Source organism: Rattus norvegicus, chromosome X (genome assembly GCF_036323735.1).
Source record: "Rattus norvegicus strain BN/NHsdMcwi chromosome X, GRCr8, whole genome shotgun sequence".
Lineage (NCBI taxonomy): Eukaryota > Metazoa > Chordata > Mammalia > Rodentia > Muridae > Rattus > Rattus norvegicus.
The window spans coordinates 16,188,019-16,211,501 of NC_086039.1; the positions used below are offsets into that span (position 1 = coordinate 16,188,019).

At 39.7% G+C, this 23,483-nt stretch overlaps 1 protein-coding gene and 1 long non-coding RNA gene across 5 annotated transcripts in view; one reads left to right on the forward strand and one right to left on the reverse strand.

Annotated features, from left to right (window-relative positions):
- Positions 1-23,483, forward strand: part of LOC102553061 (uncharacterized) — a 171,909-nt gene that overhangs the window by 92,922 nt on the left and 55,504 nt on the right. Inside the window, exons 5-6 of one of the 4 annotated variants that reach the window (XR_010061337.1) lie at positions 20,077-20,216; positions 22,766-23,273. The exons of 1 other annotated variant lie outside the window; for it this stretch is intronic. This is a non-coding gene — a long non-coding RNA (uncharacterized LOC102553061). Of the gene's footprint in view, positions 1-17,824; positions 18,058-20,076; positions 23,274-23,483 lie in introns of those variants that run through there. 2 more of the 4 variants (XR_010061333.1, XR_010061335.1) reach the window with 2 other exon arrangements.
- The window catches only part of Lancl3 (LanC like family member 3), a 131,435-nt gene that overhangs the window by 37,028 nt on the left and 70,924 nt on the right, over positions 1-23,483 (reverse strand). The window lies entirely within an intron of this gene.

A 23,483-nucleotide genomic window follows, 5' to 3' on the forward strand; every position in this document is an offset into this window, starting at 1 on the left:
TTAAACTTTGTACAGGGCAATAAGAATGGGTCAATTTGCATTCTTCTACATGCACTGTTTGTTAAAACGGCTTTTCCCCCCTGGAGGGTTTGACAAGGGTTTCCTCCCTTGTCAAAGATCAAGTGTGTGGGTTCATTTCTGGGTCTTCAATTCTATTCCATTGATCTACCAGCCTGTTTCTGTACAAATACCATACAGTTTTTATCACTATTGCTCTGTAATACTGCTTGAGGTCCAGGATGTTGATTGTCCCAGAAGTTCTTTTATTGTTGAGGATAGTTTTCACTATCCTGGGTTTTTTGTTATTCCAAATGAATATGCAAATTGTTCTTTCTGACTCTATGAAGAGTTGAGTTAGAAATTTGATGAGGATTGCCTTGAATCTGCAGATTTCTTTTGGCAAAATGGCCATTTTTAGTACATTAATCCTGCCAATCCATGAGCATGGGAGGTCTTTCCATCTTCTGAGATTTTCTTCTTCTTTCTTCAGAGACTTGAAGTTCTTGTCATATAGATTGTTTTACTTGCTTGGTTAGAGTCACACAGAGGTATTTTATGATATTTTTGACTATTCTGAAGGGTGTCATTTCCCTAATTTCTTTCTCAGCCTGTTTATCCTTTGAATAGAGGAAGGCTACTGATTTGTTGGAGTTAGTTTTATACCAAGCCAACTTGTTGAAGGTGTTTATGAGGCTTAGTAGTTTTGTGGTGGAACTTTTGGGGTCACTTAAGTATAAAATCATATCATCTGCAAATAGTGATATCTTGACTTCTTCCTTTCCAATTTGAATCCCTTTGACCTTTTTTTGTTGTCAGATTGCTCTGCCTAGGACTTCAAGTACTTTATTGTAAAATTAGGGAAAGAGTGCGCAGCCTTATCTACTCCCTGATTTTAGTGGGATTGCTTCAAGTTTCTCTCCATTTATTTTAATGTTGGCTACAGGTTTACTGTATATGGCTTTTACTATGTTTATGTATTGGCCTTGAATTACTGATCTTTCATGAAGGGGTGTTGAATGCTTTCTCAGCATATAATGAAATGATCATGTGGTTTTTATCTTTGAGTTTGTTTACATAGTGGATTATGTTGATGGATTTTTGTATATTGAACCATTCCTGCATCCATGGGATGAAGCCTACTTGATCATGATGAATGATTGTTTTGATGTGTTCTTAAATTCAGTTTGCGAGAATTTTATTGAGTAGTTTTGTGTCGTAGGAGAAATTGTCTGAAGTTCTTTTTCTTTGTTGGATCTTTGTGTACTTTGGGTATAAGCATAATTGTGGCTTCATAGAAGGAATTTGGTAGTGCTCCGTCTGTTTCTATTTTGTGGAATAGTTTGGATAGTATTGGTATGAGGTCTTTTATGAAGGTCTGATAGAATTCTGCACTAAACCCATCTGGTCCTGAGCTCTTTTTGATTTGGAGACTTTTAATAACTTCTTCTATTTCCTTAGGAGTTATGGGGATGTTTAAATGGTTTATCTGTTCCTGATTTATATTTGGTACCAGGTATTTGTCTAGAAAAATGTTCATTTCCTCAAGATTTTCCAGTTTTGTTGAATATAGGCTTTCGTAGTAGGATCTGATGATTTGTTGAATGTCCTCAGATTGTGTTGTTTTGTCTCCCTTTTCATTTATGATTTTTTTTAATTTGGATACACTCTCTGTGCCCTCTGGTTAGTCTGGCTAAGGGTTTATTTGTGTTGTTGATTTTCTCAAAGAACCAGCTCCTGGTTTTCTTGATTCTTTGTATAGTCTTTTTTGTGTCTACTTGGTTAATTTCAGCCCTGAGTTTGATTATTTTCTGGGTGTATTTGCTTCTTTTTGTTCTAGAGCTGTCAATCTGCTAATGTATGCTGTCTCCAGTTTCTCTTTGGGGGCACTCAGAGCTATGAGTTTTCCTCTTAGCACTGCTTTCATTGTGTCCCATAAGTTTGGGTATGCTGTGCCTTCATTTTTATTAAATTCTAAAAAGTCTTTAAATTCTTTCTTTATTTCTTGAGAAATTATCATTGAGTAGAGCATTGTCCAATTTCCATGTATATGTGGAACAATTCTGTCATTATTATTGTTATTGAAGTCTGTGGTTATCCGATAAGATGCATGGGGTTATTTCAATATCCTTGAATCTGTTGAGGCCTGTTTTGTGACCAATTATGTGGTGAATTTTGGAGAAAGTACCATGAGGTGCTGAGAAGTTATATTCTTTTTGTTTTAGGATGAATGGTTCTATAAATATCAATTTGCTTCATAACTTCTGTTAGTTTCACTGTTTCTGTATTTATTTTCTGTTTCCATGATGTGTCCATTGATGAGAGTGGAGTGTTGAAATCTCCTACTATTATTGTGTGAAGTGCCCTCACATTTGGAGCATAGATATTTAGGATTGAGAGTTCATCTTGGTGGAGTTTTCCTTTGATGGATATGAAGTGTCCTTCCTTATCTTTTTTGATGACATTTGGTTGAAATTCTATTTTATTCGATATTAGAATGGCTACTCCAGCTTTTTCCTTTGGAACATTTGCTTGGAAATTTGTTTTCCAGCCTTTTACTCTGAGGTAGTGTCTGTCTTTGTCTCTGAGGTAAGTTTCCTGCAGGCAGCAAAATGCTGGGTCCTCTTTACCTCTCCAGTCTGTGAGTCTATCTTTTTATTAGAGAATTGAGTCCATTGATGTTGAGAAATATTAAGGAATAGTGATTGTTGCTTCCTGTTATTTTTGTTTTTAAAGGTGAATATATGTTTTTGTGGCTCTCTTCCTTAGGTTTCCTTGCAAGGAAATTATTTTATTGCTTTTTATTAGCTGTAGTTTCCTTCCTTGTGTTGGAGTTTTCCATCAATTATCCTTTGTAGAGCTGGATTTGTAGAAAGATATTGTGTAAATTTGATTTTGTCATGGAATATCTTGGTTTCTCCATCTATTTTAATTGAGAGTTTTGCTGGGTATAGTAACCTGGGTTGGCATTTGTGTTCTCTGAGAGTCTGTATGACATCTTCCCAGGGTCTTCTGGCTTCCATAATCTCTTGTGAGAAGGTTGGTGTAATTCTGATAGGTCTGCCTTTATATGTTACTTGACCATTTTCCCTTACTCTTTTTAATATCATTTCTTTGTTTTATGCATTTGGTTTTTTGACTATTACATGACTGGAAGAATTTCTTTTCTGATCCAATCTGTTTGGAGTTCTGTAGGCTTCTCCTATGTTTATGGACATCGCGTTCTTTAGTATAGGGAAATTTTCTTCTATAATTTTGTTGAAGATATTTACTGGCCCTTTAAGTTGGCAATCTTCACTCTCTTCTATACCTATTATCCTTAGGTTTGATCTTCTCATTGTGTCCTGGACTTCCTGGATGTTTTGGATTAGGAGCCTTTTGCATTTTACATTATCTTTGAAGGTTGTGTCGATGATTTTTTTGGTATCTTCTGCCGCTGAGATTCTCTCTTTTATCTCTTGTATTCTGTTGGTGATGCTTGTATCTATGATTCCTGATCTCTTTCCTAGTTTTTTTATCTCCCTTTGTGCTTTCTTTATTGTTTCTATTCCCATTTTTAAATCCTTGATGGTGTTGTTCAATTCTTTCACCTGTTTGGTTGTGTTTTCTTGTAATTCTTTAAGGGAGTTTGTGTTTCCTCTTCAAAGGCTTCTACTTGTTTACCTGTGTTGTCCTGTATTTCTTTAAGGGAGTTATTTATGTCTTTCTTAAAGTCCCCTATCATCATCATAAGATGTGATTTTAAATCCAAATCTTGCTTTTCTGTTGTGTTGGTATATTCAGTATTTGCTTTGGTGGGAGAACTGGGCTCTGATGATACCAAGTTGTCTTGGTTTCTGTTGCTTAGGTTCTTGTGCTTGCCTCTTACCATCAGGTTGTCTCTGGTGTTAGCTTGTTTTGCTTTCTCTGACAGTTGCTTGACCCTCCTGTAGGCCTTTGTGTCATCACTCCTGTAGACCTCTTTTCTTTCAGCCAGATCTGGGAACAGAGAGCTGCTCCTGGGTTTGTGTGACCTGAAGGCTCCAGGCCGGTTGCTTTGTGCAGAAGAGTTGGTCTTACCTCTGCTCTCAGGTTTGTAGGTGCTCCCAGCGACTGGCTTTCAGCTCTTGGGGCAGGCAGAAACCCAAAGGGTCCTGACCCTGACTGCTCCTAGGTCCCTGTGCTCAGAGGGCACAGAGGGCACTAGGCAGGTTTCTCTTGGGTCAGGAATGTGTGCAGAAGTAGTTGTCTTCCCTGAGGTCTCAGGATTATCCACACTTCTGTGGGTCCAGCTCTCTCTCCCACAGGATTTGAGGGCAGGGAGCTGTGTGACCAGTTCAGTTCAGTTCCGTGTGCAGGCAGATACAAGCAGGTTCCTGCCACTGACTTCTATATTCCTGTATCCAGAGGCCATTAGGCAGGTTCCTCTTGGGTCAGGAATATGAGCAGGCATCGGCCTTTTAAATTCTTGATGCCCTGACTTAAGGCCCAACTGACAGCATTGTAGTTCCTGGGTAGGGCACTCCAGCATGTATATATTGTTCAAGTTCTCCTAAAGATTATGAAAGATTAATGTTGGAAAGTATTGCCATTACTAAAAAACTTATAAAGATAATATGAAAAAGAAGAGGAGGAAAAGGAGAAACGTTAAATGGAAGACAAGCAATAGGCGGCATAGGTATGGAGAAACAGCTTTTAGTGTGAGACAAACAAATAGAAAAGAGACACTGATGTAAACATAAATGGATATGCTGGGTCCAACTGGAGGTCCTCCAAACACTACCTGGTGTTCCCCAGCCTGCTAGCAGTATACCACTTGTTGGAGGTTAATAACAAAGCAAAACACAGCAGACAGTGCACTGGACTAGGAATCAGGAGATATTGGACTTAATAACCAATGTTGGAATCATATTTGTGGTTAAGTGATCACACTTCAGTTTCCTCTTTTGTAAAATACAGGAGTAAAGTTACAATCTGTCCACTAAGTGTTCCCCAATTTTTTTTTGACTACTCAACTTCCATAAGTCAGAATCGCCCAACATGGATGGAAAAATGTTCAGGGGAACTTATCATTATATTGATTAACTATTGGAAAATGACAGATTGTGGGAAAGACAAAGCCATAATAACCAGCTGTGTTTTCAGTTATGAGCCTACCAGGCTCTAAGGAATAGTTCCAAACACATAATCAGATGCACACACAGCCTGAATGAAATTCTGCAGGTCACAAAACAAACCAAAAGTGAATGTAGGAAAAAGATTTTCAGGAAAGAAACGGAGCTAACAAAGGGAGGAGTGACATCAAAAACAATGTGAGGACCCTGTTCTGAATGTATTTCATACATGTATGAAGTTGTCAAAAACAGTTATTAACAAAAATTCCTACATATATATGAATACAAGCTGTTGAGTCCATTTTGTTGCCAGGTATATATGGGTTCATGGATGACTACACTGCATTGGACAATTATTAAGGTGGCTCAGCCTTGGGAAAGGCTGATTAATTTCCTCTCTGCAGTCATTAATGCCTAGAGTTTTTTGTCTAAGGGTGAAAAACATATGAAAAATTTCCCTTTCCACCTTAATATGCCCACTAATATTGCTACATACTGCTACATATACATGTGTGTATGTATATAGATATGTAGGATATCTATATTCAAATATATATCTTTGATCTGTATACACACACACACACACACACACACACATATATGAACACACAAAGAAAAAGATGCTATCGATTTGAGAGTTGGAGGCATGGGAGGAGGTCAAAGGAGAGTAACAGGAAGGAGCTAGAGAAAGGAAAGGGAAGGGTAGCGATATAATTCTACTTTAACTAAAAACATTTATAATTTTTGCCTAAAAACTTGGCAGTAAAGCTATTTGGGCAAAAGGGTGTACTGTGTGACACACTGAGACACAACACAGGTTCCACCATAAGATATTTTGTTCTGTTTTTTGTTTTCTTTGTGGGGGGGGGGCAGGATGCAAGGGTTTAGGGCAGATATGGAGGGACAGGGAGATCAATGAGATTGGGATGTATGATGTAAAATTCACAAAGAACCAATAAAACATTAAAAGAAAATCTGTATAAGTTTGCTAAAACACAGCTTTCTGGGCCAGTGACTGAGTCAATGGCTACAGAATGAGACCCAAGATACTGTATTTGTAATAATATTTTGAATGACAGTGTTGTTGTTGATAAGGAAGCATTCTCTGAGTTATTTTGTAGTTGATGCCCACCTACAGTTCCTTATTTTCTAAGGTATCAGAGGAGTCTGTTTTTCTAAATATAATGAATACAGCCTAATGATACAAAAAAATTATAGTGTTGAAGCTAGGCCTGATGACACAGACCTATAACCTCAACTTTTCCAAAGTAGTTTAAAAACAGATCAGGAGTTAAGGACAGCCTTGACAATGCAGTAAAATAAGGAAAACCTCTGCTACAGTCTCAAACAAACAAACAAACAAAAACAAACAAACAAACAAACAAACAAACAAAAAACCCTCAACTGTGATGGTTTGAATATTCTTGGCCCAGAAAGTGGCAATTCTAGAAAGTATGGCCTTGTTGGACGAAGTGTGTCACTGTGGGGATGGGCTTTGAGACTTTCCTCCTAACCACATGGGAGCCAGTCTGCATATGGCTTCCTTTGGATGGAGATGTAGAACTCTCAGCTTATCCTGTACTGGCTGTCTGGATGCCACCATGCTCCCACCTTGATGGTAATGGACTGAACTTTTGAACTTGAAAGCCAGCCCCAATTAAATGTCCTTTATAAGAGTTACCTTGGTCATAGTGGTTCTTCACAGTAATGGAAACCCTAACTAAGAAAGCAGCTGGTACCAGGACTGGAGTATTGCTTTGATAGTCCTTACTATGTTTCTGTTGGAAGGAATGTGGACTTGGGGACTTTGGACTTGGAAATATGTGGAATTCTTTAAGTGGGGTATAATATACCATCCTAGTAGGAATGTGGAAAACATTAGTACTGAGGGTGATTTGAACTCTTCAGACCTCGCCCAAGTGGTTTCAGTGGAGAAGAATTTTAGTATATGGTTGAGAGATTGTTCTTATGATGCTTTACTTAAGAATGTTGCTGATTTTTGCCCATGTCTGAAAAGTCTACCTGAGGCTAAGGTTAAAAGAAAGGCTTAGATTCAAGTATGGTTACACATACCTTTAATCCAAGAACTCAGGACACAGAGACATGCAAATCCCTGAGTTCAAGGTCAGTCTACAGAATAAGTTTGTGACAAGCAAGTTTAGGCAGTGAAGGAGTTGGAAAACAGAAAGCTGGTGATAGTGTAATAGACCAAGAGGATCATGTTTCAGATCCAGCAAGCAGCAGAACATGGCAGCTTCAGTCATACGGCTCTGGCTTTATAGTCCAGAATAGAAGGGACTATGGGTACAACTGATACTTGTTAGTGGGAGCTAAGAAATTTGTGGTGATTAAGAAAAGACAAGCATCACTGAGGTGAAATCCCCTGGGAAGTATTTTCTGAAAGCACAAAGAAGCTGTGTTCCAGAGATAGCCAAGGTTGTACCTGTGCTGCAGCTGGACTTGGTAATGTGTAAGAGTCACCCAGGTGGTATTGGTTTTGAAGGCATAAAAGGGTCATGGAGAGCAGCTGAGGCTTGGTACTGTGAAAGGCCAGGAAAGGACATTGGTGATGGTGGAGCTTCAGTTGCAATTGACAGCCGAGGGTTGAAGGAGTCATGCAAAGAAGTTGAGGCTTGGCACCATGAAGAGAGCCTATGAGAGGCCTAGTTGCAGTGGAAGATCCCAGTGTATTGGAGGTGTCAGTACCATGGGATGACCACGTAGAACAGCAGCAGCAGTGGAGTGGAGTCAACCAGAGCCTAGAGTGCTACAGAAGGCAGAGCTGGAGAAGTTACCCAAGCCCTTTGGAGAAGGCCAGAAGATTCTGTGAGGATTCCAGATGTTGGAACAAGAAACTCTGAAGTTGAAGTTGTCTTGGGAACCGCAAGGTGTTAGAGATGCCAGAGCCATGGGACACCTGCAAAGGAAAGCTGCTAACAGGGAGTGGAAGCAGCCAAAGAGAAAGACCTGTGCTGCAGTCAACAAAGCTGAAAGGAACTGGAGATCTCAAGAGAGATTTGACATTGAACCTAGAGATGCGCAGTTTGGAACTTACCTAGATGGTTTGCTGTCTTTTTGCTCCAGTATTTTCTCACTATGACATTTTGCAATGGTATTGAATAATCTGCATGATGCTGGATGTATGCGATATGCTTTTTGATTTTGATTTCTTAAAGGATTAGAGTTTAGAGAGTGCATAAATCTCAGAAGAGACTGAACTTTGGACTTTTAACGTTGGAGAGACTGCTGTAGACTATAGAACATCTGAAGTAGAACTAAATGTATTTTGTGTTATGCTATCCTTAAGCATGGCCCCATACACTCATGAATCTAAACAGAGACATAGAGAAACTAACAGAAGTTATGAATCAAATGGATTTAACAAATATTTATAGAACATTTCATCTTAAAACAAATATACCTTCTTCTCAGCACCTCATGGTAGCTTCTCAAAAATTGACCATATAATCAGTCAAAGGACAGGCCTCAATAAGAAGTTAAAATAATACTATGCATCCTATCAGATCACCAGGGACTAATGCTGGTATTCAATAACAACAAAAAACCAACACACAAACAAACAAACAAAAAAAAACACAACAGAAAGCCCACATATACACAGAAGCAGAACAACACTCTGCTCAATGATAACAGGGTAAAGGAAGAAATAAAGAAATTAAAGACTTTTTAGAATTTAATGAAAATGAAGCCACAACATACCGAAACTTATAGGACACAATAAAAGCAGGGCTAAGAGGAAAAAAAATAGTTCTGAGTGCCTGCAGAAAGAAACAGGAGAGCATATGTCAGCAGCTTGACAGCACACCTAAAAGCTCTAGAACAAAAAGAAGCAAATACACCCAGGAGGAGTAGAAAGCAGGAAATAATCAAACTCACGGCAGAAATCAACCAAGTAGAAACAAAAAGGACCATAGAAAGAATCAACAGAACCAAAAGTTGGTTCTTTGAGAAAATCAACAAGATAGATAAACCCTTAGCCAGACTAACCAGAGGACACAGAGAGTGTGTCCAAATTAACAAAATTAGAAATGAAAAGGGAGACATAACAGAGCCAGAGGAAATTCAAAAAATCATCAGATCCTACTACAAAGCCTATACTCAACAAAACTGGAAAGTCCAGAGGAAATGGACAATTTTCTAAACAGATACCAGGTACTGAAGTTAAATCAGGATCAGATAACCATTTAAACAACCCCATAACTCCTAAAGAATTAGAAGCAGTCATTAAAAGTCTCCCAAACAAAAAAGTCCCCAGGACCATATTGGTTTAGTGTAGAATTCTACCAGACCTTCATAAAAGATCTCATACCAATACTGTCCAAATTATTCCACAAAATAGAAACAGAAGGAGCATTACCCAATTTCTTCTATGAAGCTATAATTATACCTAAACCATACAAAGACCAACAAAGAAAGACAACTTCAGACTTATTTCCCTTATGAATATCGACATAAAAATACTCAATAAAATTCTCACAAACCAAATCCAAGAACACTGCTAAATGATCACCCATCATGATCGAGTAGGCTTCATCCCAGGGATACAGGGATGGTACAATATACAGAAATCCATCAACATAATCCACTATGTAAAGAAATTCAAAGAAAAAAACCACACAATCATCTCATTAGATGCTGAGAGAGCATTTGGCAAAGTTCAACACCCTTTCATGGTAAAAGTCTTGGAAGGATCGGGAATTCAAGATCCTTACATGAACATATTAAAAACAATATACAGCAAACCAGTAGTCAACATCAATCTAAATGGAGAGAAACTTGAAGCAATCCCACTAAAATCAGGGCCTAGACAAGGCTGCCCACTCTCTCCCTACTTACTCAATATAGTTCTTGAAGTTCTAGCGAGAGCAATCAGACAACAAGAGGTCAAATGGGTAAAAATTGGGAAGGAAGAAGTCAAAATGTCACTATTTGCAGATGACCCCAAAAGTTCCACCACAGAACTACTATGCCAAAGTGGCTGGGTACAAAATTAACTCAAACCAGTAGCTTTCCTCTACTCAAAGGATAAACAGGCTAAGAAAGAAATTAGGGAAATAACACCCTTCACAATAGTCAAAAACAACATAAAATACCTTAGTGTGACTCTCACCAAGTAAGTGAAAGATCTATAGGACAAGAACTTCAAGTCTCTGAAGAAAGAAATTGAAGAAGATCTCAGAAGATGGAAAGATCTCCCATGCTCTTGGATTGGCAGGATTAATATAGTAAAAATGGCCATCTTACTAATAGCGATCTACAGATTCAATGCCATTCCCATCACAAGTCCAACTCAGTTCTTCATCGAGTTAGAAAGAACAATTTGCAAATTTATTTGGAATCACAAAATACCCAGGATAGGGAAATCTATTCTCAACAATAAAAGAAGCTCTGGGGAAACCACCATCCCTGACCTCAAGCTGTGTTACAGAGCAATTATGATAAAAATGGCATGATATTGGTATAGAGACAGGCAGGTAGATCAATGGGATAGAATTGTAGACCCAGTGGGGCTGGGGATTTAGCTCAGTGGTAGAGCGCTTACCTAGGAAGCGCAAGGCCCTGGGTTCGGTCCCCAGCTCCGAAAAAAAGAACCAAAAAAAAAAAAAAAGAAAAAAAGAAAAAAAGAATTGTAGACCCAGAAATGAAACCTCACACCTATGGTCACTTGATCTTCTACAACAGAGCTAAAACCATACATTGGAAAAAGGATAGCATTTTCAACAAATGGTGCTGGTTCAACTGGAGGTCAGCATGTAGAAGAAGGCCAATTGACCCATTCTTATCGCCCTGTACAAATCTTAAGTCCAAATGTATCAAGGACCTCCACATCAAACCAGATACACTCAAACTAATAGAAGAAAAAGTGGGGAAGTGTGTGGAACACATGGGCACTGGGGAAAGTTTCCTGAACAAAACACCAATGGCTTATGCTCTAAGGTCAAGAATTGACAAATTGGACCTCATAAAATTGCAAAGCTTCCGTAAGGCAAAGGACACTGTCAATAGGTCAAAAAGGCAACCAACAGATTGGGAAAAACCTTTACCAATCCTACATCCAATAGAGGGCTAATATCCAAAATATACAAAGTACTCAAGAAGTTAAACTCCAGAGAGCCAAATAACCCTATTAAAAATGGGGTACAGAGCTAAACAAAACATTCTCACCTGAGGATTATCGAATGGCCAAATGCACCTAAAGAAATGTTCAACATCTTTAGTCATAAGGGAAATGCAAATCAAAACAACCCTGAGATTTCACCTCACACCATTGAGAATGGCTAAGATCAAAAACTCAGGTGACAGCAAATGCTGGCGAGGATGTGGAGAAAGAGGAACACTCCTCCATTGTTGGTGTGATTGCAGACTGGTAAAACCATTCTGGAAATCAGTCTGGAGGTTCCTCAGAAAATTGGACATTGAACTGCCTGAGGACCCAGCTATACCTCTCTTGGGCATATACCCAAAAGATGCCCCAACATATAACAAAGACACATGCTCCACTATGTTCATAGCAGCCTTATTTATAATAGCCAGAAGCTCGAAAGAAGCCAGATGCCCTTCAACAGAGGAATGGATTCAGAAAATGTGGTACATCTACACAATGGTATCAAAAACAATGGTATCCGCTATCAAAAACAATGACTTCATGAAATTCATGTGCAAATGGATGGAACTTGGAATTATTATCCTGAGTGAGGTAACCCAATCATAAAAAAATACATGGTATACACTCACTAATAAGTGGATATTAGCCCAAAAGCTTGGATTACCCAAGATACAATCCACAGACCACATGAAGCTCAAGAAGAAGGATGACCAAAGTGCAGATGCTTCAGTCATTCTTAGAAGGGGGAACAAAAATATTCACAGCAGGGGATGTGAATACAAAGTTTGAGTCAGAAACTGAAGGAATGGCCATTTGGAGCCTGCCCCACCTGGGGATCCCCGCATATATATACAGCCACCAAACCTAGAAAATATTGATGAGGCCATGAAGTGCATGCTGACAGGAGCCTGATATAGCTGTCCCCTGAGAGGCTCAGCCAGAGCATGACAAAAAAAAAAGGTGAATGCTAGTAGCAAACCATTGAACTGGGAATGGGGTCCCCATTGGAGGAATTAGAGAAAGGATTGAAGGAGCTGAAGAGGCTTGCAACCCCATAAGAACAACAATACCAACCAACCAGAGCTTCCAGGGACTAAACCACTACCCAAAGAATACACATGAACTGACCCAGGGCTCCAACTACATATGTAGCAGGATTCCCCAGTGTAGTGTAATGTCAGAGCTAGAAGGCTGGAAGGTGTGGTTGTTTGGGGAGGTTACAGAAGAAGGGGAGAGGGATGGAATAGGGGGCTTATGTCTGGGAATAATATTTGAAAAATATTTGAAAAGTAAATAAAAAATCCAAAAAATATGTATGTGTATATATAATATATATACTATATATATTATATATATTAATATGAAACTGTCAGCTCCTCCAGCATCATGTCTGCCTGGATGCTGCTGTGCTCCTGCCTTGATGATAATGTACTGAGCCTTGAAACCTGTAAGCCAACCGCAATTAAATGTTTTAATTAAATGTTTATGAGTTGCTACGGTCATGTTGTATCTTTATTGCAATGGAAACCCTAAGATACTCAACAAAGCCAAAACAAAGCAAAGACAGAAACATAAACTTGGCGCTCAGAGTTAGACCAAGACCTGTATCCTAACCGTCAATTTATTACATGCTAGTAGCTTGGATTTAGGGGGATTGTTTGTTTGTTTGTTTATTGGTTTACCTAGAAAGTATCCCTGAAAGAAGCTTTCATAATAAAGGACTGGTGTTTCTATTTTGGAAGCCCTGGAAAAATTGGGAAGTGAGCCTTGCATAGAAGAAGTAGGTCAGGGGGAGGAAGGAGCACTTGAACTTAAGGGCTGCTTCTTCTCCCGGGGAACTCTCTATCTCTGTGCTTTCTGTATGTTCCTCTCAGGCTCCAGTCAGGTAACAGGAGAGTTAGCTATTCAACCATACATTAAAAACTGAAACAATGAGTCAAAATAAGTATCTTTTCCTTATACGATATATGGTCAGATATTTTGACACATCAGTGAGCGTATGACATACTGATACCAGAGGAGTGGGATTGTTGCTGTAGATAAACATAACCAGGCCTTATTTAAAACATTTTCAGAAGCCTTTAGAACTGGTAGGATCCTAGAAAGTTAGTCCTTATGGGATGAAGGGGATGCCCTTGGCATCAAGCTTGACAACCCGAGTTTGATTCCCCTACATGTTACAAGGAAGGGAGTTGACTCTTCCAAGTTGCCCTCTGGCCTCCACATGCTTTGGTAAACACGTTCTTTCACCTGGGCCCTCCAAAGATAAGTGAATAAAATGTTTTAAATAAGTCAGACTCTTTGCCTCAGAGAAACAGCAGAGATAACTTGAGGACATCTCATGAATTGGCCTAATCCTACCCACTGCAGGTTCAAGGGTCTGAAAGAATAGTCATTTTGAAAGACTGCCTTAAAAAGGAGATTGGTAGGGTCCTCAAATGGGGCTTTGGAGAAAGGTACTAATAGTCAACAATGTAGTCCCTAAGAAACCACTCCAGCCATGCTCAAATGGAGCCAAGCTAAACTCTTGTTGGTGCCATACCTTTCACTAACCAACTTTCTCCAACTCAGCCCAAATCCTTAAACTTTTGAGCACTGATAACTAGTTAGCGGCCCAAATTTAAGTGTATAACCCTGTCAAGAACCTTTTAGACCCACACCATAACAATATCATTAAGCATAAATGTTCAGTTGACCACCGCAAGCTAGATTCTCCTCATAAGCCATTGTTAGAAGAATATGTCATTGTAGTGTTCTTAAACCATAGCCCATCTTTTGAAGTTTCTGATGGGCACGTGATACAGTGCTAGGGAGATTAGAAATATAATATGGTTTCCTCCTTCTCCTTACCTGCCTCTGCTTCTGGCTGCTATGAAGAGAGTAGCTTTGTTCAGCCTTGTTCTTCTGCTCTACTACAGTCCCAGAAACAATGAAGCCACAACTATGGACTGAAACCCCCGAGTCAAACAGCCAGAATGAATTCTCGCTGTTTATTTGGGGATCTTGTAACTGCAGCAAGAATTCTGATTAACACACCTTTTTAGGCTTCAGTTTTCTCCCTTGCCAAAAAAGGAGTCATAATAAAGCCTAGCTCACCAGCTTGTTAAGATTCTACCTGTGATGATTTGCATATGCTGGGCCAGGGAGTGGCACTATTTGGAGGTGTGGCCCTGTTGGAGTAGGCGTGTCACTATGGATGTGGGTTATAAGTTTCTCGTGCCTGGAAGCCAGACTTCCACTAGCAGCCTTCAGATGACGTAACTCCCAGCTCCTCCTGCACCATGCCTGCCTGGATGCTGCCATGTTTGTGCTTGATGATAATGGACTGGACTTCTGAACCTGTAAGCCAGCCCCAATTCAATGTTGTCCTTTATAAGACTTGCCTTGTTCATGGTGTCTGTTCACAGTAATAAAACCCTAACTAAGACATTACCAAAGACATATGCTAAATGGTTCCTGGCATGAAGCACATGAAAACTATCAAAATGTGTAATCTAAGGTCCAACAGTGACTCAATTCAGGCCCTCCAGCAACATAAGCTTCAGAAGATTTCTCACAAAGTAATCCTGCTGCTGCCTATCCCCAATACCTTCTCTCCCATCCAAGCCATGCTTACGGGATGCCATCATCCCTAAGTTGTTGTGATATATAAGTCATTATGGGCCTTCGTATCTGCATTTATTATATTTCCTCATAACCAAGATTTCACTGCCACTCTTTTTGCAAAACCTCATTCCTTTCCTCTTTCACAATACCTCTCAGGTTCATCTCTTTCTAGAAAAAAATTGTTGTCATTACCTAAGTAATTAAACAAACCAAACAATCTCTCTGGACCTGAGTTTACTCATCTGAAGAAAACAACAACAAGCAATTCTGGAAAGGTGGACATTACAGAAAGTCATCATTAATATGACATCAGCTATACTACTTTGCAATTTTGTGATTCAATACTTTATGACAAATATTGACAAGCTGTACTTATATGATTAGTTTCAGAATGCGGGTGTGAAGGTATACTACAGTTACTTGATTTCTTAAAGTAGGCATAAAGTCATATAGTAGACATTTTATTTCAACAAGAAGCCTATATTGTTTTGTACTTCCTTTCTAGTAGAACACTTAATGGATTAGAATACTTTTTTAAATGTCTATTGACTTTGGGTGTAATAAGAAAACAGTTTACAGAAATTGGTTCTCCCCAACCATGTGGACTCCCAAGATCAAACTCATTAGGCATGGTTGGCAGCAATTGTCTTTACATGCTGAGCCACCTGCTGTCCCTACAATTCTTTTTACATCAGTTGCTTGAATATCTGGATTCCTCAGTCACCCAAGATCCCTAAAATAACTGACTATAATTGGGTAAGTTGAACTTTGTGTCACTGTGACAAAATACCAAGCAAAAACAACATGTTTTGGAAAAGATTTATTTTGGCTCATACATGCAGAACTTTCAGTTCACAGTCCTCGATTCCATTGATTTTGGACTCACAGTAAGGCAGAACATGGTTATGGGAGCATGTGTCAAAGAAGGTGTGTTGTTTATGTTTTTGTCGACTAACCTGAAACAGTATCAAGTCATCTGAGAAGGAACCTCCACTGAGAAGATGCCCCCATCAGAATTGCCTGTGAGTAAGCCTGTTGGGCCTAATTTTAATTGAAGATTGTTGTGGAAGGGCCCAGCCCATTGTAGGTAGGGCCATTCCTGGGCAGGTGGTCCTGGGGTGTATAAGAAAATAAAATCATAGGTTGGAAAGATGGCTCAACAGTTAAGAAAGCATTTACTCTTCCAGAGGACACAAGTTTAATTCCCAGCACCTATATGGAAGTTCACAACTATCTGTAACTCTAGTCATAGAGGATTTGATACCCTCTTCTAGTCTTCTCGAGTATCAGGTACTCTATATGAGGTACATAGACATACATGTAAGCATGATACTCATACAAATAAAATAAAATTTAGAAGCAAGAAATCAAATTGAGTGAGCCAGGAAGAGCAAGCCATTAAGCACAGTCCTCCATGGACTCTGCTTCAGTTCCTGCCTCCAGGTTCCTGTCCTGCTTGAGTTCCTGTCTGGAATTCCTAGGTAATATTAAACTGTGATGATGGCACGTAAGCCAAATAAACCTTTTCCTCCCCACGTTGCTTTTTGTCATGGTCTATCACATCAACAGAGTTTACATTATAAGTAGGTTATTTTCCAACAGTGGGCAGGAAGCAGAGGGGTGAGGAAAGGATTGGGGCCAGGTATGCTTCAAAAGCATACCTCTCAGTGTCCTACTTTCTCAAGCTATGCCTAAACTCCTAAACTCTCCAGCATCTCTCTAAACAGTTGCACCAGCTAAGAACCAAGATATCAATACACGCCCATGGAGGATAGTTTGCATTCAAACCACAGTAATATCATTAAAATTGACACCTAATGCATATTGCACACTAGTTCCTCCCCTGTGGGTCAGTGTTAAATGAGGATGTCATTGCAGCATTCTCAAGCCATGGCCAATCTTTTCAAATAAAGGCACCTGCTGTCAAGCAAGCCAAATGAGTTTGATTCTGGGAGCCCGCATGGTAGGAGAGAACTGACTCCTGCAAGATGTCAATGCTAAAGGTATTGGATGGAAGGACAGCAGACAGGAAGAAGGGAAGACTATGTTTGGAAAAGAATAACCTCAGGTGATTTAGAGCACCATCAGATGGGAGCACATGAGAGTGTGCTAGAAAGTTAGAAATACAGAAATATGTAGTTGCTTATAGTCATATAAACAAACAAAGCCTTCCCTGTGTGAAAAGGCTAATTCTAGTCTGTATCTGTGACTTCCTCTTCAAGTTCCCGTCTCAGCATTCAGTCACATCTTAAGTTTTGATAAACACATTCCAATTTTGTTCAAATGAAGGCTTGTTCAGCCACAAGTGATGGGGTATAACCTTAGCCAAACGTTACAGTCCCATTGTTCCTTGAAAGAAACACGGTATTCTGTATATCTAGGGTTGGCAACACATTTTCATCAATGTGTAAATCTGCTGGAACTTTATTTTACATTTTTCTTCATAATAGATAAAAATAAAATGGATGAAATTGACTGTTATGACTTTCATTTTGGTGTTATTGCTGTTTTGTCTAGTACATGAGGTCTGGAGAGACATGCATCTTATATCCGTGGCAATTTGCATGTGTGTGAAGAGCAAATACTAAAGAAAATTATCAGGGATAGAGGAAACTCTGGGAAGCTTGTGAACATCATTACAGCATGTCTAGCAGAACCAGGACCACCAAACTCCAGACTCCTGTTATGAGAAATGTAATCTCTTTTGAAAAGTTATTCTTCATAGACTTAATTACAAACTTGTCAGCTGGGTAGCCACTTGCCAATCCAACATTACAAACATTCATCTCCCTGTAAAGCAATTTGCCCGTGTATATCTGTCTGTGCAGAATCATGTACTGCTGGAGATTTTTAGTGTGGGGCCAACTGCCTAAGCAGGCAAATTCAAATGCTATGTCCAACTCTGTCAGCACTGTAATAAACTTTTCTCATTAAGTTCTATCCTAGAGTTTAGGGACAAGTAATGGAAAACAAACTGTCACATTTCCTACCACTGTCCTAGATGATGCCTCCAATGTGTCGTCATGAGAGTTGATCTTCAAATCCCCAAGACTGCCTTGGTGAGGAGAGGAAGCCCTTGGGAGCCACAGCAGCAAGTGCTCTGGAGCAATTATCTCCTTTCTGAGAAGTTTATGTTCTCTCAGTTGAAGTGACTGTGTTTTGTATTGCCCACTCTTGACACCTTAGAGAACTATTCATGAAAATGATTCTTGACAAACAATACTTGAAAAACTTGCAGCATTCAGAAGCTATTCTTCCTCCTAGAGGCTTTCCACGGGAGTAGCTAAAAGAGTTGCTTTTGTCCATAAGATTGGCGATTGGGGGAGGGAAAGTGGAGGGTTGTTTGGACTGCTTACATCTTTCTACCTTTCCCCTACTACCTTAAAACGCATTTATTTAAGGTGATAGAGAGGTGAGTTGGTCATGAACGGTACCTTCTGCATGTGCGAATAGCTAAAGCTATTATTGGCTAGGAGCAAAGTATAAAGGAGGAGGGTAACTGTAGTTGGAAAATCAGAACTCCAGATTTAGTCATTATATTACCCTAAATAATTTATATAATCTTTCTGACTTCATTTTCCTTGTGTGTAAAATGAGGTGGCTGATCTATCGACTTTGCTCTGGTCTTTTCTTGGTTATAATAATACCTACGTAAGGTCTTTTTTGTCCATATCCAAAGCAATTTTGTTGTATCGGCATTATATTTTCCAATAGCTTAAAAGTCAAAGAAATTACCAAATGCAGCAGGTTTATAACTTGGTACTGAAAATCCAAAGCAATCATAGCAGAGAACATTTTAAAGCACGGAGAAAGATCTATTACTTGGCTCATGGAAGGAGAGTTATTTCTAAAATGATTCCTTTGGAACACAGGAAGTAGGAGAATTTTATTCACCAGGGAAGCTATAGTTATTCATACAGGGCAGGCACCCTTCTGATCACACTCAGTTAAGAGTTGTATTTTTGAGCACGCTTAGTTTAAAGTCACAGTTGAAGAAGGAGAAATGGCAGTCCTATTTTTGTGCATGTTTATCTCAAGGTTATAGAAGACATGTTTCAAAGGTTAATGGTAGCTAGGAACACTTGGTGATCTTCATAGTTGGCATCATAAAAGAGGTGGTCAGGAACCCATCTGGACATGCTCAGAACTTTTATCATAAAGCTTTAATAAACAAATAGAAAGGATACCTTGAAGGTGAGTTTAATATGAGAGATTTTCCTTGAAGGTGCCTTTCTGGCTTAGCAGCTAATAAAACGATTCTGGCTCCTTTTGTTGTTTTCCTGATTTCTTTTAAGAAAAAGCTTTGCCAAGAGATCTTTAGAAAAGATAGAGTTTAAAGTTTAAATAGAATTCCTTTCTATATAAATGACATATTGAAAAAGGAGACTGGAGGTACCCTGAAAACAGGTGTGATAAGGGGACCTACTGTCACCACTGCCTGATGACGTGGAAGGTTGACTAGGTAGCCCTTAGTCATAGTGAACAGAAACATTTCGGAAACTGGTTTTAATTTTAATTTTTATGCCTCTGGGGAAAGGGGGGAACTGAAAACTTCAGGAGGAGCCCACTCTATGGCTGAAGAAGAGAGAAGAGTAAATACTTTTACTCTTTAAAGGGCAAGAAATTTCTCCTTGAGGAATCCTTGTTTTGAGCTTTGACAGAGTCCAAATGGTTAGCACTGAATAAAGGACTCAAGCATGTGCCTGGTCCTCAGAAAGGTAAGAGCAAGCAGCTAGGAAATATAGCTCATACGAACAAGGCAGGATTTATAGCCTTGTACATTGGCACCTAAAAGTCCTTGTCCTAGACAAATGCTTACTGTGTAAACATTGATGTAGCCCTAGTATGATTCACTAGGAGAACAATGAACATAAAGGGAGAAGAATCTTCGCTACCATGGAGATCTGGCGGACAGCCTAAATAAACCCATATCCTGTTCCACATTCTATTCCACAAATGTGTCTCATCTTGTCAGTCTCCAAAAAGATGTACTGTTTTAAGAGGGCTGTTTTTACAGTGTCAGTAAAGGTACAGAGGATCTCATTGTATGCTGTTCATGGGAAAAATTTAACAGGAAAAGAAATCCATGATGTCGCTAGTGAGCCAGTGCCCATCTAGCTAAGACCATTAGAACTATAACTATGCACATGGGGGAAAAGTGGCCAACTTCTACAATGCATAATTTTACATGGGCACTCTTGAGAAGCCGAGGCTGCAGGATAAATCCCAGTTCCTTAAAATTGATTTTTTCAGGGTAATGGTAGGATCAAACCCCTTTCACAAATCCACTTGGGATGCTGGAGCCACATATCCTGATTCCCGGAGCTTTGCACGGCAAAGCTGGTGCTATTGATTATTGCAAGTGACACAGGTGGCTGCAACAAGGAGCACAGGTTAGTATCATGTGGTCCACATAGCTTGATGAGATTTATGCTTGGTCACATGCTAGACTCTTCATTACCGGCTTAATGATAGGTACCCTCTGGATACATTTGCCTCATTAGCTGTCCCGATCGTTCACTAGCTCTCAAATAAACAAAACCATGCCACTCCATGATAATGCAGAGAGGAGCCTCGTGCTTAATGTGTAAAGGATACAGGTACGCTAAAATGAAAACAGTCAATCCCCAATTTATACTAAGAAGCAATAACTAAATCAAAATTTACCTAAGGATGTGAATGTGCTTAAGTATATTTGCACATATATTATGTATAATGCAATATTTATAATTCAGACTTCTACTACAGTACATCAGTGTACACAGGAAATAAGTACTTACATTTACCCATACAGAAATGTTAAGAGTAGCACTTACTTAGACTCTAGCTCAATCCCCAGCAACAAAATGTTGATGTTTCAAAACAACTTTATTCATAACAATTAAAACTCACAAACCTCACTATCCATCTGATAACAGATGGATAAATTATGGCATAGTCATATATAACCAGATCCTATACACATTTGGAGAAAAGAGGACATACTCAAAGTATTTGCTGTATTTATTCCATTCATAGAAAGTTCAAGAATAGGCAAAATTCAAGGATGGTGATACAGGGCAGAAAACTGCTTTACTTTTTGTATCTGTTTGTATGTAGTGAGGGAGAGGGGCAATGATTATAGTTACCGGGATAACTATACTAGTAGAAACATTGTGTTTCTGTTTCATTGGTTTGTTTGAGGTCTTTGAGATAGAGTCCCTGGCTGCCCTGGGACTCACTCTGTAGACCAAGCTAGCCTCAAACTCAGAGATCTGCCTGCCTCTGCCTCCTGAGAATATTTTGATAACAGATCATCTATATGTGAATTATGCGGTTAAGTCATTGGGCTACATTTTAAGATTCTTAAATATATTTTGTTATAAGTAAATTTTACTTCAATTTTAAACAAGTAAAAATAGGTTGCTCTATTGGACAGTATATCCATCAAATAGTGCAAAACATATTTACTCTTTTCACTGTCTATTAATACATTTTGTGTAATTGCTAAAGTCCTTTAGCTATTAAGCAATAGTGGGTACCTTCACTAGCTGATTGCAAGTAGAGCCTTCCTACACCTTTATGTGGGATAGCAAAAGCCATGCTCCCTTCTAAGTAGATGGATTATTACATTTAAACAACAACAACAAAAACCCACCTAAGATCTATTGTAGAGTGTGTCATGGCTTAGTGACCAACCAACCCATGGAGGTAGGGTTTCACTTCCTTTGTCCTACTGGCTGTCATACAGAATGTAACCTTGTAACTACTTAAGACCTGCCCTACTATCCAGAAGGAAACTGGGAAAGCTCATGAGACCTGGGGGCAGTCAGGTCTAAGAAGGAACTATTACTTGGACCAGGAGAATTGCCAAGCTGAAGACAGAGCTCTCTCTTGGTAACACTGTCTCTGTCTCTCCTTTTCCCTTTATACAAGCCTGTTTTCTCCATTTCTTTCAAGCTGACCTCCTACCACACCATGGTATACATTTTCATGTCACACACACACACACACACACACACACACACACACACACACACACACAACATAGAATGAACAAAAAAAGAGAAAATAAAAAACTCCAACAGTCAGAGGCTAAATCACATAACATTTCATTTTTCTTGCACAAGTCTACAGCTGCCACCACTGATATTATTCAGTGACTTGTGGTAGCAGAGCCAGGATGATGAAACTTCCTCTTTCTTCCTTCATTTGGACTCACGGGCACAAAATGTCTGTTATGACTCTAGACACTGTATCTATCCAAAGCCAAAAGAAACAAAGAAGGGTCACTAGTATGACACTAGGAGTTTTGCTTAACATGCCCATCCATGTTGAAGGTTAAAGATGAGAAACTCAAGTAATGATCAGAGAATTACCATGCCAATCAAGGCTTGGGTCCCTTCAGTGAGGCAATGTGGAATGGAGGTCAGCTAGGTTACAACATGTCCACAACCCCACTGAATTCTAGGAATCCATTTTATCTGGAAACTTGATAGCTATTCGTGATCATGCCTGAACAGAAGTGATGAAAGGCATATTTGATTCCTTTAAAAATTCATTGAGGGACAGTGATCAGGTGTGGGGAAAGAAAGGAAGGGAGAGGGCTGGGAGTGAAAGGGAGATGGTAGGGAGGGCATCTCAGGTGACTAGACAGAGGCTAGGGACAGGGGAGGATAGGGAAGTCTATGGGGTGACTCTAGCTGCGATTCCTACCAGAGAGGGATATAGAGACTAAAGTGGGCACCTCCTGTAGCCAGGCAGGACTTTTGGTAGAGTAATAAGGACATCAACTCACCCACAACCTTCAACCCAAAATTTGTCCCGCCTACAAGATGTGCAGGGATAAAGATGGAGCCGAGAGTTAGGGAATGGCTAAACAATGATCGGCCCAGCTTGAGACCTACCCTGTGAGAGAGAGCCAACCCCTGACACTATTAATGACACTGTGCTATTCTTGCAGACAGGACCTTAGTCTTCCGAGAGGCTTCATCCAACAGCCAATGGAACCAAACTCAGAAACCCACGGCCAAACATCAGGTGGAGCTCAGGGAGTCTTGTGGAAGAGAGGGGAATAGAAGTAAGCAAGCTGGAGGTGACAAGGACACCACAAGTCCTACATAGTCAGCTAACCTAGGACTATAGGGACTCACAAAGACTGAACCACCAACCAAAGAGCATGCAGGGGCTGGACCTAGGCCCCCTATACATTTACAGCAAATATATGACTTGGTCTTTGTGTGGGTTCCCTAACAAATGGAGCAGGGGTTGTTTCCATCTCTGTTCCCTGCCACTGGATCCCCTTCTCCTACACGGACTGGCTGGTTGGGCCTCAGTGGGAGAATATGTGTCCAGTCTGCTGGGACTATCCCATGGTGGGGAGGAATCCAAGGGGAGCTCCCCTTTCTCTGATGACAAGGAGAGGGGAAAATGGGGGAGGGATTTATGAGAGTGGGACAGGGAGTAGGAGAAGCGGGCTGTGATTGGGATGTAAAGGAAATACTATTTATCTTCATGTGTTGAAATAATTATCATTAGGCATTTCTGAAATGACAGTATATTTATTTAGAGAAACCGAAGCATTCTTTATGCATGCTTCCTGGAATTAAATAAAAATTAATTAATTAATTAGAAATTGAAAAATGTCATTGCTTCTCTCAGAATAGTAAGCTGTTATCTAC